The 14,327-nt window shown below is 37.8% G+C and overlaps 1 long non-coding RNA gene across 1 annotated transcript in view; it reads left to right on the forward strand.

The window, feature by feature from the left end:
• Positions 1 to 11,737: 11,737 nt before the first annotated feature.
• The window catches only part of LOC122826345, a 70,770-nt gene continuing 68,180 nt past the window's right edge, over positions 11,738 to 14,327 (forward strand). Inside the window, exon 1 of the long non-coding RNA XR_006369769.1 lies at positions 11,738 to 11,846. This is a non-coding gene — a long non-coding RNA (uncharacterized LOC122826345). The remainder of the gene's footprint in view (positions 11,847 to 14,327) is intronic.

Here is a 14,327-nt window from a genome sequence, read left to right on the forward strand (position 1 = left end):
TCTCCATCCATGTAGGTTTGCGCAAATCCATATTTTTGCTCAGCTAAGTTAGAATCCCGTCACAGCATTTCACTCAAGCTAGGATATGTACTTTGATTAGGCCTTTGCAAGAGTTTATCTGACTATAGTGAATTACAGGAACAGATGATTGGATGATCGATTAAGAGAGAAATGTTGATGAGTTGCACTTGGCTGATTTTTTTCTCTTAAATCCTTTGGAAGCAAACGTTGTACTGACTTTCCACTCACAGCTATTTCATATTGTAAATTTATTATGACTTATGGAGTTTATGACCGAGTTAATCAGGCTGAAATTTATTGCTAGTGGTTGTAATATAGAAAAAATAGGGCTATGTTCAATCAGTAAGAGTAATTACGTAAGCCACTGTAAAATTCACTGATTCACATTTTCTTATGCCTTGCCATTTATTTCGTAGCCATGGTCTTGAACCATGGTGTACCGGTTTATTTTTTGTTGTCGCGTACTCTTAAAGGGATAAAGTTGCTAAAATCTCACCTACAGTTTAATTTGATTGTATTCAATCTGGAAACTTTGGATTTCAATCTATTCCAATTAGTTTTGGTTTGGGCCTCTTTGAATCTAATACTATTTGACAGATCAAGGTTCCTTGATCAAACTGATGACGCTGAGATACCTCCTGCTCATACATTGGAGACATACACCACATTTTCTTACAGATTGCTACATGTACACACTTGAAAATTACTTCGAATCACCGACTGTTAAAGCAGGCGTGATTTATTTCACGATCAATACGAAACGAGCAGTAGATGCCCCCGTTTCATAGCTGAAAGGTGTGAAATGGCGTCTGCATGAAATGACTAGTGCCCATTGTTAGGTGCTGGTAATTCTAGGTGCATAAGAGAGGAATATCAAACATCTCAGCTGTCTCCTTATTGCGTGAATCCTAAACTGTTGGGCAATTGATCTGTTCGAAAATAAAAAAAGGATGGAGCAAAGCGTTTTTATTCGCGCTCTATAGGAATTGATTGATAACTAACAAATACTATACAGAAGTTCACTAATTGAAGCAGAGCTAAGAACCTAATTTTATTATTATTCTTATTTGCATCAGCTGAAAATCAGTCCTTTGTATCATTTGTAATACAGTGATTGAGCCTCCTTTGATTCTTTCATCAATACTGGTCCATTAGATCAGTGTTTCCCAACCCTGGTCCTAGAGGCACACTGTCCTACATGTTTTAGAGGTTTCCCTGCTTTAATGTGCCTGATTCAACCTGTTAATCAGTCATCAATTGAAATCAGCTGCACTGAAGCAAGGAAATACCTAAAACATGCAGGGCAGTGTGCCTTGAGGACCAGGGTTGGGAAACACTGCATTAGATCACTTTGCAGACTACTACTACTTACTGCACCTACATTTGGACTGAACAAAATGGTGCTTCTGTTACGATCCGTAGGTTTTTGTGTTTTTAGTTTCTAGATCTTTCCATACAAGTTAACAGCAAATTCCTCTTTGGGTTATGTGTTGGACCTGGTGACCTCCAGGTCCCTCAGCAGAAATGTTTTGCCTGGCCAGGTCAACCTCAGTAATGCCAGCTTGAACTCTCCGCTTCACTGGTTTGACCTCTGACTCACCCACCTGAACTGTGTTTCATTAGGTTAGCCTACTGGAGTGAAAACCAGTGAAAACTACTGGAAGTAGTTTTCACTTTTTCTTACTGAGAAAAATTTTCCCGTTGGAACAACAACAATATTTCAAACTTGTTTTTTTTTTGCATTTTGATTATTTTGGGGATTTATCTTGCCTTTAATGTCTTTGCATATGAATTCTTATAATTTTGCCCTTTGTGAAGTTGGATAAGCCTCCTATTTTAGTTCTAGTTCTTCTTTGGATTGCAGATATTTTTGTGTCAAAGCATTTTTTTTTTCCAGTATCAAAATCTGTTGATACTGACATTTTTCAATCCAGTTGGATTTTACCTAATATTTCGTGTGGGTTTTAAACATTTTGAATAAAAAAACACATGCATTCTCAGCAATGGCTTTTGGCCACCTCTTCATTTGTATATTCGATTTTTAAAATTGATAATGAAGGATCCAATCATGCCAGTGTTGATATTAAGCTTTGAAGCTGCTCGATTTGAATTACAGATTGTTTTACTGTGAAGAAGTGTTTGCACAATTGACTTTTACAACATAGCATAACTACTTTTTACATCTTTTACTTGCTGAGCTTACATCTGTTGGTTTCTTTTGCAAGTGCCATATTTGCAAAATCCAGCAGGAGAATAACTATTCATTGGTTGAGGCCATCTTTATATCTATGTTTAAAATGTGGAAAAAATACAAAATAACTGATGTTGGTGCATGAAAGTCACAGTTCAAAAATGTTTTTAACAACCTCGGTTGGTGATTAGCAGCACATGGCTAACTATTGCAGCAGAAAATTTTGTGAATTTTCTAGATGGTGAATATTACAGGAGATGGAGGCTGAAATCCAAAAGGATACGTTCTGTAATCTCTGAAACCATTCTAGCCTTCATATTAATACTGTAGATCTTTGTCTCTTCTGTTCAACATAGCTCTCACTGCTATAAATCTGCAAAATACAATACAATTCTGATACATATATCTACAGCCATATGAAACTGCTGTCTAAACATGACTTGTCAGATAAGCTTCCAGGGTAAAGATGGCTAATATTTTACCTGCAGCAACACAGGACCACATGTCCTCAGCTCTATATTCAGTACCGATATCGGATCAGATCAGTCACAGCTGTATTGACAGTGTAAAAAGACCGTGCTGATTCTGATTGACTGAATATGTATGCACATTGTTACACGTCAAATTTCTCTTTAATTCTCTTTGAATTATTTGTTACTGATCCACTGGCTGGATGATCCTCTCAGCACATTGATACTCAGAGTGCATGAGCCAACTGTAAAACATCCAGCGGAGGATTTACCAATCGATAAACTATCCTCCCTGGACCACTGTTGCTCTCATTAGCTCAGACTCTTAACAACATGCTGGTTAGAAATATTTTCTTAGTTTTGCTTGAGGTGCTTTACAAGAAAGGGTTATGTATAAAATTTTTTTAAAAAGTACCTTTTTTCTCTCTGAGTTGGGCTGTCAAATTGTACTTTTTTTAACGGTAAGCAATCCAGTAAACAAAGGTTTATAAAGACCCAACGCATCAATGAACCGTAATTATCTATTAGCGCCTTAAGGAGTCTGCTGAACCTGCACAGTTTGTCAAGACTTTTGTGTTAAGGTCCCATTATTTTTAAAAGAAGTTAAAGCATCCTCTGAGGATTTCTTAAAGTGAGCTTTAAGAAGGAAGTTTCCATTTTTCCTGGCCCTGCTAAGTATGGTACAGATTAAAGATGGAGACATGTTGTTTTTTGTTTTTCTTATTGTCAAATTTATCTGTCACCTACAACTAATTCCATCTTTATTTTCATCTGTGAATCTGTCAGTTTCTATCTTTTCAGATTATCTTCCAATCATCCATCTGTCAGTCTCTTTCTCTGTTTATCTTTTCCTCTAAGCCGACCATCTTAACAAATTCGACATGAAAAATTGGTGATCCCTATTTCACCCTGGCTTTTAATTTGCCAAAAAAATAAAAACACATATATATATGTTATATAAAAGCATATATATATATCTTGCTAACATCATGACCTGACTGTGCAGAGCTGGTAACAAAAGGGAACAGGAGCAGCCCAGCCAGCTGTAATGAAAAGTGTCCACACTGTACATGAAGGCGATGGATTCTGTGTGCTGTCAGTTACTGCAGTACAACCTTTATCACAAATCAATTTCAGAGGTTAAAGTCTAGGTCAAAGCCGAGATCTGGCCTGCAGACAGAAGTGATTCCACCATCCCTGAGCCAGCCTCAGCCAAGCAGTAATCCAGAGGGAACAATGTTTCATGCAGCATCCTGTCACTAATTGGCTCATTTATAATTCCTTATATATGTGCCTTACTTAATGATTTCCATTCTTTGCTGTAGAAGAAAACGATTGCGGCAGACTTTTCTTTTAAGGCGTACACTGTTAAAAAAATAATAGTGGAGGTGTGTGTGTGCGTGTGTGTGTGTGTGTGTGTGTGTGTGTGTGTGTATAGCTTCTTTTACCTGCCTGTCATGGTAACTTTTTGATTAGATTTTCTGAAACTTGATGAAGCAGTGGAGCACAAGCGAAGGCATCCATTGTTAATATGATGGCGGTCTGAATCACTTTTCTTAAAACTACAATCAATGTTGTGAGGCAGTCAAGGACTAATCTTTGAACGTTGTTGTATTTTTTCCACAAAGATTGTGGATTTTGGGATTTATTTTGTAGTAATTTGCTCTTTTGTATATGTAAGCAAGGTTCCAATAATCTATTGGGATGGGAAAACAGTGAAATCCTCCATCTGCTCTTTTTTTCTGTGCCTGAAAATACAAAAGCAACTACCTGTTGTCTAACAGCCGCAGAGCCGTGCAAATTTGACTGACACTGGACTTCTTCCACATTTTTAAAAATCTATTTTATTGGGATGACCAACAAATGTGCAATATTGTAAAATGGAAAGCAGGAGCATTTGTTTCCAAGGCATACCGGGAAGAAAACCTGCCCCTGAGGCCAAACCCGGCCCATCCCGCTTTTAGAGCCAACCATTCTCAGCAGCAGTTAGCGTGGATCCAAAACTATTTGAAGAGACGCTTTGTAATGTGTGAATAAGAGGGGCAATCAAAAGCAAAATTAAAAACAAAACGGAGGCAAGTTAAACTATGAAAACCTGTGTGATCTTTAAGATTTCTTTTCGAAAAAAAAAAGAACCACACAAAAACATTTGCCTTTCCTCAGTGCACCACTCTTCTGGAACATTACCATTCAGCTGACCTTATTCCATATCATTCCTTGGTTCAAAAGTTCACGTGAGGAGGTACGGAACATGATTCTCTGCTCGCTCTGCTGCTGTCTCTACTTCAGCGGGCTATCGGCGCTCCATCTGATGCTCGGCTCTAATCTGCAGACTCGGGGGTGTGTTTCCTGCGTCGGGGCTGTGGCCCGATCCATCTGTCTTCATCAGTGAGCTGAGGCGGTTGTGTGCTTGGGCCAGCAGGACCCCGCTAAGCACCAGCTGCTAGCTGCCTTTTACACTGATTCCCACCAAGAGGGACATATTTACAGTACAGCGAGCTTCCCAGGAAGACTCGAGGATCTTTCCGCCCCTAATGGCTGAATTTTTGTTTTGTCTTGGGGTTTCATTTTGTTTGCTCATTATTCTTTTTAAAAAATATATTTTTACTCCGCAGACTGCGCTACATGTGGGTTTTGTTTTGATCACTTTGTCATGCTATCAAAACATCATGTGTGGATTAATAATTAGAAAAGACTAATACTCTTCAGGCTTCATTGAAACATTGGAACGTGCCTTTTAAGTTGTAAGATAGCTTTTTTTTTCTCAGAATAGTGAAGATTTCTGGGTTTTCACCATCATCGCCACCCACTTGGTTTTATTCTACAGATACTCAATTCGCAAGAACTAGTTCTTACATAACCTTCTTCACAATCATTCATTTCTTTTGAATGAGATTAAGTTTTCAAAAACCTGTCAAATATTGGAAGGCAGTAGCATTATTCAACTGGTATATAAGGCTGTTCTTTTTGTTCTAGGAGGTCAGAATTTCAAATTTAGTTGGAAATACAAGAATACACCCTGAAGTTTGAAGTCTCTTGTCAGCCTTGTACTCAATATCCAAAATAGTCACTAGGCATATATTATGTGTAAAATATGCACACACAATTTACTGGTTTGTCTACTTCCCAACTCTTTTTAAATGTAGCCATAAAAAATAGATCATTCAGAAAATGAAAAAAATGTTGGACAAAAGGTGAAAATCACAGCTACTTTGATTAAACTCCTGGACCTGTTACTCCCAAACTAGGAAAATATGTCTGCACTGACTTAAAATGTAGTTTGAACAATTTTCTGTAATGACAGGTGAAATAAGGCAAAGGCAGTTTATTTTTATTTTTATTTTTATTTTTATTTGATTTGATTACATTTAAGTTTTAGTCATATCTTTCAGACTAAACATTTAATGTGCATGTGTGGCGTTGGTTGCAGAGATAGCACACCTCCTGGAATCAGTCACAGTAACTGGATTGATTTTTAAGGAAATGCTACTTTGTATCAAGCTAATCTGATGAACCTCCATCAACAACTCCGCCCTGGCCTTCAGTTACGTCTACGGTGAGTGAAAGGGGAACACCTTGTTTGGAAATCAGTTTCCCCACGTGGGACTGCAACTAACTTGGCGAAGATCCGATGTTCAGGCGCAGGACACAGTTTGACCCATTATTATCCGCTACCCCAAAATGTCACTCTACTCCGACTTTCTTAATTTGTGCGGCACAAGAATTTACTGTTTATGTCAAAACTGAACAAAAACAGCACACTTTAAATCTCTGCCACTAATCTGACAGAGACGATGACTACAAGTGAGACTTTAGCCATTGGTTGCGCACTTAGTTTACAAAGGGAACACAGTGGCTGGTGGGCTTTCATCTGTCACTCTGGTCTTACTGTTTTAGGCAGCAAACGACGACGGAAAAGCGCTCAAGTATCGGTGTCTGCAACAATAAGCCACAAGGGGAGAGACCATGAGCGCTTTAATTTGATACCGATGGTACAATGACATCCTTTGGCAGGGCCACAAAAGAAAGCCTTCTGTCCGCCGTCTTGGGCCGTGTGAAAGGCATTGTCACGGAACGCCATCCAGCGAGGCCATGAGCACGATTGACTGCGAGCCCAGCCGTGTGTTTTGTACAGTGTTATTTTTCTGCTAGGCGTTTCTGACAAATGGCAGCATGAGTGAACACACGCTGCCATTTGTGTTACTTTACAGCGCCCATGAGGCATGTGTGGTATTTCATGTCTCTTGAAGCTCTGTACGCGTCAATTGAAGTTGAAGCGACAAATCTTCATAAAAAAAAAGAGAGAAGCTCAGTGAAGAGCCTATTTAGCTTCGATTTGCTTTGACCTTCGAACATGTTTAGAGTTCTGTGTGTTATCATTTAACAAATTTGGAGGTGAGTGTAAGCAACGTCCCGGAGGAACAAGCACTCACTGCAACCATCTGAGGAGTTGGAGATGGCTGCAGAAATGAGAATTGAGAAATGAGAACTGACTCTGGATGTGAGCATGCTGGCTTTCCGCCTGTAAGAGAACAAAAGATGGATCCTGCCTTTGGTCTCACTTTTACGAGCGTGATGGTACATTTGGCTTCCCTCTTCAGTGTGCCTCTGTTTCTATGAGACTGTCGTGCTGTGATAGCATGCTGCAGAATATACCTTATTGAACTTTTCAAAAACTGTCCTCCACCCTTGAGCACTTTGGTATCTTGCTCTTTAAACCCATTTTGGTTGCAGATACCTTTATACTGTTTTGTCTCTGCCAGCCTAAAACGTGCAAAGACTGAAGTGTTTGCCAAATCTCCTTATCATGGTTGCTCAAATTTCATAAAATGGAGAGAGTTGAAACAGAAGTTTTCAATGCCTTCTACAAGTTTCCATTTGGATTTATATCTGGACTCTGACTAGGCCATTTTAAGACATAAATGTGCTTCAATCTCAACCATTCCATTGAAGCACTGGGTGCATGTTTAGGTTTTTTTTTTGTCTTGACAGAATGTGAACTTATATCCCAGTCTCATTGCTTTGGATCTTGTAGTCATTTTTCTTTCAGAATGACTCTGTATGTTGCTCCACCTATCAGCTGTAACCACAAACAGTGTCACTGGTGGTAAAGAGCAATTCCAGCAGCATCACAATAGATATGTCCAAGGTTTTGGAAAGTGTCACTGTAGTGTAATTGTGCATCTTTCTTCACTACCCTCTGTATCTCCTATATATTGTGGCGAGTTGTATATATTATAATCTTATTGTGACCTGTTGTGTTTTTCTTCTTGTTATTCTTCTATAAAAGGCCACATGTGTTGCAATTTGCCTCTTCCTAGAGTGTTTTTGATTGTAATTCTGCCCAATCCAAATATTACACATTGTCTTTTTTATTATAAACAAATTATTTGATTTTTGAATACAATTGTTTACGCTGGATTTCATTAATTGGTACTGAAAACCGTCTAAAATGTTAATTCGGCACAACATATATACGTTTAGGCTTCCTCTGTGATAGATCTCATTATAATATACCGATGTTTGCAAGAACGTGGAGAAAGTTGTGACAGGTTTCTTGTAGCTTCTCGGACTTCTTTCTATATCTTCAGCTGTTTATGTGCAATTGCACACAATCTGAATCAAATCACTTCCTCAACCTTCATGTTTCTGTCATTCCTGGACCCACACTCTTGACAACTCTTGATAGAAATGTGCAACTTTTTTGTTGTTGTTGCTTACTTGCACTGAAACACTGGCGAAATACTGCCTTCCTGCAGCATGTTGCTCAGTTTTTCATCATTTTCTCATAATCTTACTACTTTTTCTCCTTCCCCCCTCCTCCCTGAGGAATTACGCTTGAACCTTAAGAATGTGTTCCACCCAAACTGTGTCAAACTCCTCAGATATGCAGTAAACAAAGCTGGCATCCAACTGCAGGGTGGGATGCTGTGCCATTTGTGCTGTGCAGGGGGACAGCAAGCCAGTTTTCTTTGCAGGCATACCTTTAAAATGTTAATTGCTGTGCTCATTTTTTCTAATCGAGGGAGAAGACTCTTCCCCCTAAATATAGCCGCACTTGCTCACACAGACCAGCACTGATTTATATTGCATAGGGAAGACGCTTAAGTCTGCTTTCCCACAAGTTCCTAACACTACTGCTTTATGAACATTTTAAAGCTATTGCTGAACCTAAAAGCTGCCCAAGAGGGAGTTGTAGAGCAGATCGTATCAGGAAACAAGCACAAAAAGAACCAAGGATAATCTCAAGGCAAGCGCGAGGGCCTTTTCTGTAGTGACTCATTTTATCACCCCGTCTTTTTCTGACTCTTATTCTTTCTGATGCCTGAATTTATACACCTTCACCTCTGAATCCTGCCTTCATCTTGCTCAGAAAGCCTTGTCTCTACATCACTCTAATGGGAGTTGTTTGTATGTTGCCTGTTAGTCAAACCATTTTAGATCTGCTGGGCTTTTTTTTTAAAGGAAGCGCACCATTTGTCTGTGTGCCACGCTGATACCAGCAGGCCTTTTGGATGCTTGCTACCAATTCATTTCTTAAATTGCCAAATTTAATTACGGCAGAGAAATGAAAGCCTTATCGAAACTTCTCCCGATGTGGGGCAAACAAATTAAGATTTTAACCGTTTTTTTAACCTTTGTTTTATTTATTTATTTTTTATTATTTACAACCTGTCTCATATTTATCTCTTGCAAAAGGCCGTGCGTTGTCGTTTAGAGGTAAAATCATTAGAAATCCGTCTTTGTACCCAGATCATTTGCTAGATCAGGTGGAAAGTAACCTCATGAGATTACTGGTTTGCAGAATTGAATAGTAATATATCGTTTTTGAAGCTGCGTCTGATCTCCATGCACTGTCAAATGGCGTACAAGTCACAAGCACACGACAGATGTGTTTTCAGATCTCCATGCTTCTCTTTTTCGCATTCGGCTCTCCGCTGGTCCCGCCGTGTTATCTTTGCAGCAGAGATCTGTTTAAAGAAAGACAGACAATAATTTAGCATGCTGGCTTCATCAGAGCGCCTCTGATTGCTTTGAAATGTGCTGTGATGTAATATTTTCCCTTTCTCTTGTTGGCGACGGGACACATAAACACTGCCTCTTTCCTCTCACAAGAGTGAGTATCGCTTCTTTCCTGTGTCCACGCCGCTGTACAAAATTAGTCATCAAATCGATTTTTGTCTCCAGTCGCCGCCTAAATTTGTTTGTAAAATCTGCGATCTTTGTTTCATGAAAGATATCAGCGAAGGCAATTAGAGTTAAAAGAAATATGTACTGCGTAAGAGGACTTAGATTGGTCTTTCTGGCCTAAAATTTCAAACCATCAATTTGACATAGTTTGAATTTTATCAAAGTGAGGTCTGACATTGTAGGTCAATATCTGACCTGCAGTAAATAGCTAGCGTGGTTTTTCATTTACTATGAATCCAAATAAGGTGGACTGAGAAGCTAATGGTTAGTTTGCAAGGGACAAGACCAAATGGGATTTCTACCATCTCAAGAGTTTCATTTCAAAACTATAGATGAGCTCGGCACCACTGATCTTTCCATGCGAAACAAGTGCAAACGTAAGACAGACCATGTGACATTTTCTAGTCAGAGTAATTAACTAATGGAAAAATAAACTGTGCATTTTGCACAGTTTTCTATCAGCCAGTTACTCTCAGCATAAACATATTCCATTTCCAGTATTGTGATTTGACTAATTTCTCAGAAAACAAGTAGGCAGTGTTGTCTACTATAACAAGCCGTTCAGTAATTGCCTGCTGATGTTGAAACAGAAAAGGTGAGAATGTTTTAATTCAAAAGAAAACTCATTTAAGTGATCACTTTTACATGAGTACCTTTAGATTTGAAAGCTATAAATGAGTTCAGCAAAACTGACATTTGTCAAACTTGCACAGCAGTTTAAGCAACAAGGGGTTTTATATTAACCGTAGACTTTTAATAAAGATTGATTTGTGACTGTGTGTGTGTGTGTGTGTGTGTGTGTGGTTTTTTAAAATCTTTTGTTTAGAGTTTATAGAATAATGATACAAACACAGATGTTGTTTGCCAACCACCATTAAAAATAGGAAGAAGATCAAAGAAAAACTATGGATATATTAAAATATATACAGATGTATCAAAGAAAATATTTGGATCAGAGTCGTACAGCGTACATTATTCCTGAATTTGGTGTGAAAGTATGGAGGAGGATAATTAACACTTTCAGCATATTAAGGAGAAATAATAGCAATACTATTATATATTCAGTGGACTGCAAATAATTAGCCATTAAGATGAATAGTGTATTCAGATTCCAGCTAATCATTATTAGTATTAGAAATAGTTATTCAGAAAGCAGACCAGACATTTTGATAGAAATATAATGAACGGCGTTTCGAATCAAACATATGAGATTAACTGTCTTATTTTAAATGGATACCAGTTCATGTTGGTATTCAAGAGGACATGAAACAGCAGGTAAAGTTGCAAAGGAGGCTGCTGTACACATTTTAGTTGTAACGATTGTAAAAGTAAGTTGAACAGAAATAAAAAGCATCATAAAGACGAAAATGAGACAAGATGGCAAAAACAAAGGGAAGAATAAAAAAAGGTTGGTAGGACTTAGAAAAAGAGAGATGAGTGCTGAAAGGAGTTGAAGGTAAGAGGTAGTCATGTTTTTTGAATTAAATAGCACTTTATTCACTGTAGAGAACATAATAGAGGTTAATAAGATTGTGGAGAAGATGAAACTGCATAGAACATATTTTGCTATGCTGTCAGAAAAATGGAAATGAAAGAGTTGAGCAGATTAATAGTCTTTCTAAAATTAAAATAAGACTGAATTCCTCTGATATATTACAGAGACGTCTAATAGCTGCTTGTTCTCATTCTTAAGCTTTAATAAATTATCTCAGATCGGCTTGATAATTTGGAAGGATGGGAGTTTTTTTCAGTTCACACTCCATTCCAGTTGGTGGCGGTAACGCGCACCCAAAGGTGTGTTTTTTTTTTTTTTGCCAACTGCCAATAAACCCCAAGAGAAGAAGCCCTCAGATGACAGAGAGAGAGGGAAGATGCGGTGAACTTGGACCAAAGGCAAGTAAACTGAGAACTCCGTGGACTGAGAAGTGAACAAACAATGATTCGGCACGGTTTTCGTGGCTAAATATGTCAAGGTACGTTTTTAACACAAATTTTTCACCTCTATATGCATGCGCGTGGAAGAGATAGCTTATTTGGTAGTGACTTGCATTGATGTTGCAGAGTTTTTGCAATGTTTTTGCAACAGTAATCTATTATTTAGCTTATATGTGGGTTCTTGTCTGAGTTAAGCTAAAGAAAAAAAGCACTTTTTGAAACCTACTAAACCAGTGGTTTCAAACTCGAGTCCCCAAGGACCAGTGTCCTGCAATTTTTAGGTGTCTCTGCTTTTGCACACCTGACTCCAATATGAGCTAATTAGCGTACCTCCGTAGACCTTGACGGCAGGCTATTGAGGTAGTTTTGCCTTTAATTCAACTGTGTAGGACGAGGGACACATCTAAAAGGGAGGAGGACACTGGTTCTTGAAGACTGCAGATTGAGACTACTGTTTTAAACTAACATTGTACCATTTGGCTGCTCATTTTATACCTAGAAAACATTATTTTTGAGTTCACAAGAAACTATCCAAGATTCTCAATTGATTTATTTTTTTGTTGTTGAAATATTGTCATTTCCATATATTTGAAAAAACGTTCTAGATGTTTTTACTAGTTCCAAACTAATTTTTGAATAGAATAGAAACTAAAATAATTTATTTTGGCTGCAATCTGCTACTCCCTAAAAGTAAATCTTACAGTGTTGACATAGTGTTCTAAGCAAGACCAAAAGTAAACTGTTTAATGTTAAGTTCTGGCCCTTAAAATCCACTGTCACACATGTTCAAGTGCTTCCCTGCTGCCACAAAACTGAATGGGTGATTAAAGGCTTTTGAAGAACCTGATGGTATTCTGGGGGATTAATGCAATCATTTGGATGTGGCGTGCTGCGAGCAAAGACAATTTTCAAACATATGGCAGTGAAAGTAGGCCCTAAAGATCAGGATTGAAAACTTATATTTTGGATCACTTCAATTGAAAGTCAAATCAGACTACAGTTTAAAAAGATAAAAATATCCAACCTGAATGAATTATGTGCAGTTAATAGACCAGTACCACGACTAAGTTTTCAAGTTACCCCTTTGACTGTATAAAACTCATTCATTTGTAATCTCTCTCTCTTTTTTTTTTTTCTAAATTGGTATATTAAGCAACTTTCTGAGTTTCAGAGAGTTCTTGGTAATTCAACTTTAGAAAATATTAATTGCTGAATTATCAGTGGAGGATTTTGAGGAGTATTCCCTGAATGTGTCATTAATTTTAATGTAATCAGTAGCAAGCCGTTTATTCACTGTGCTGTAAAAACAGATTGGCTTCCTTACAGATCTCTTCAGTTGTTTTTGTCACACTTAAATGGTTCAGCTCATCAAATTTTAATATAATACGAGGCTGACCTGAATAAATAGAAAAAAGCTAATTTTTAAAATCATTTCATTTATCATGATCCAATGTGGAAAAAGTGTCTGCCTCTGAAAATCTGAGAACTAGTTGCATCACCCCAGGCGGAGACAACCGCTATCAAGCATCTAAATTAGTCTCTAATGTAACTGGAGAAATTCTTTACAGATCTCTAGCAATTTGACCATCCTTGACAACTTGCAAGCAGGAACAATCATGCCAGATCATTTCAACCAATAGACTCCAACATAGCCTTTCGAAAACTTTCACTTGCTATTGAGTTTTATTCAGAAGTTTAAGGAAACAAAGTGAAGGTAAAATATTCTCCTTCCAGATTTTTTTTTCCCCTTATGACATTTCCTCATTCTATTATTTTCAGAAAGGCTTTCAGTAAAGCAGCTCCAGGTATTCATACTACAACCTCCTTTTGTTACTGTTTTAAATGCCAGGAATTTTTCCCGTTCAACATTTCTCACTAATGCCTTTTTATGTTTTGCAACAACCGTACCGCTGCACATTAGGCTTCTCGAAGCTTTAAAAATTTATTATTTCAACTTATTGTCTACATTGTTCTCAGTGTACATTATAAGGAAATGTAGTTGTCATTACATTTCCTTATGCAATGACTTAAGGAAATGTCATTACATTTTCTTATGTCATTACATAAGGAAATATCACAAAGTCTGGAAAGTGATATTTATTACTAGGATGTTTTTGGCTGATCAATACTCAAAGTTGGTCAAAATTTGACCCTAACCTCTGACACTTTTTTCATTGAGGTCTAGAATAAACAAATTTGTGGTATTTCAAAGAATTAAATACTATATATATATATATATATATTTGATTCAAAGGGTTTCTGGTTCCAATTCATTAGAATCAACTTCAGGAAGTGTAAATGGGTTTAAAAATGATGTGCCTTTTTTTTTAAGCAGGAAGTCATGCATAGTGAGAATTAGCTCACACTCTGTGTTATTTGCACCGCGTGGTACTCCAATGCATATTCAATATGGGTGAGATTTCTCCCGTTTTGTACTTGTTAGGTCGATTTCACACACACCCTTCCCCTCCCCTACAGGTGTTGTTTTCCTTCGGGGAGCTGAAAACGTTGCCGTTAAT

The sequence above is a fragment of the Gambusia affinis genome, linkage group LG23 (assembly GCF_019740435.1).
Source record: "Gambusia affinis linkage group LG23, SWU_Gaff_1.0, whole genome shotgun sequence".
Classification (NCBI taxonomy): Eukaryota; Metazoa; Chordata; class Actinopteri; order Cyprinodontiformes; family Poeciliidae; genus Gambusia; species Gambusia affinis.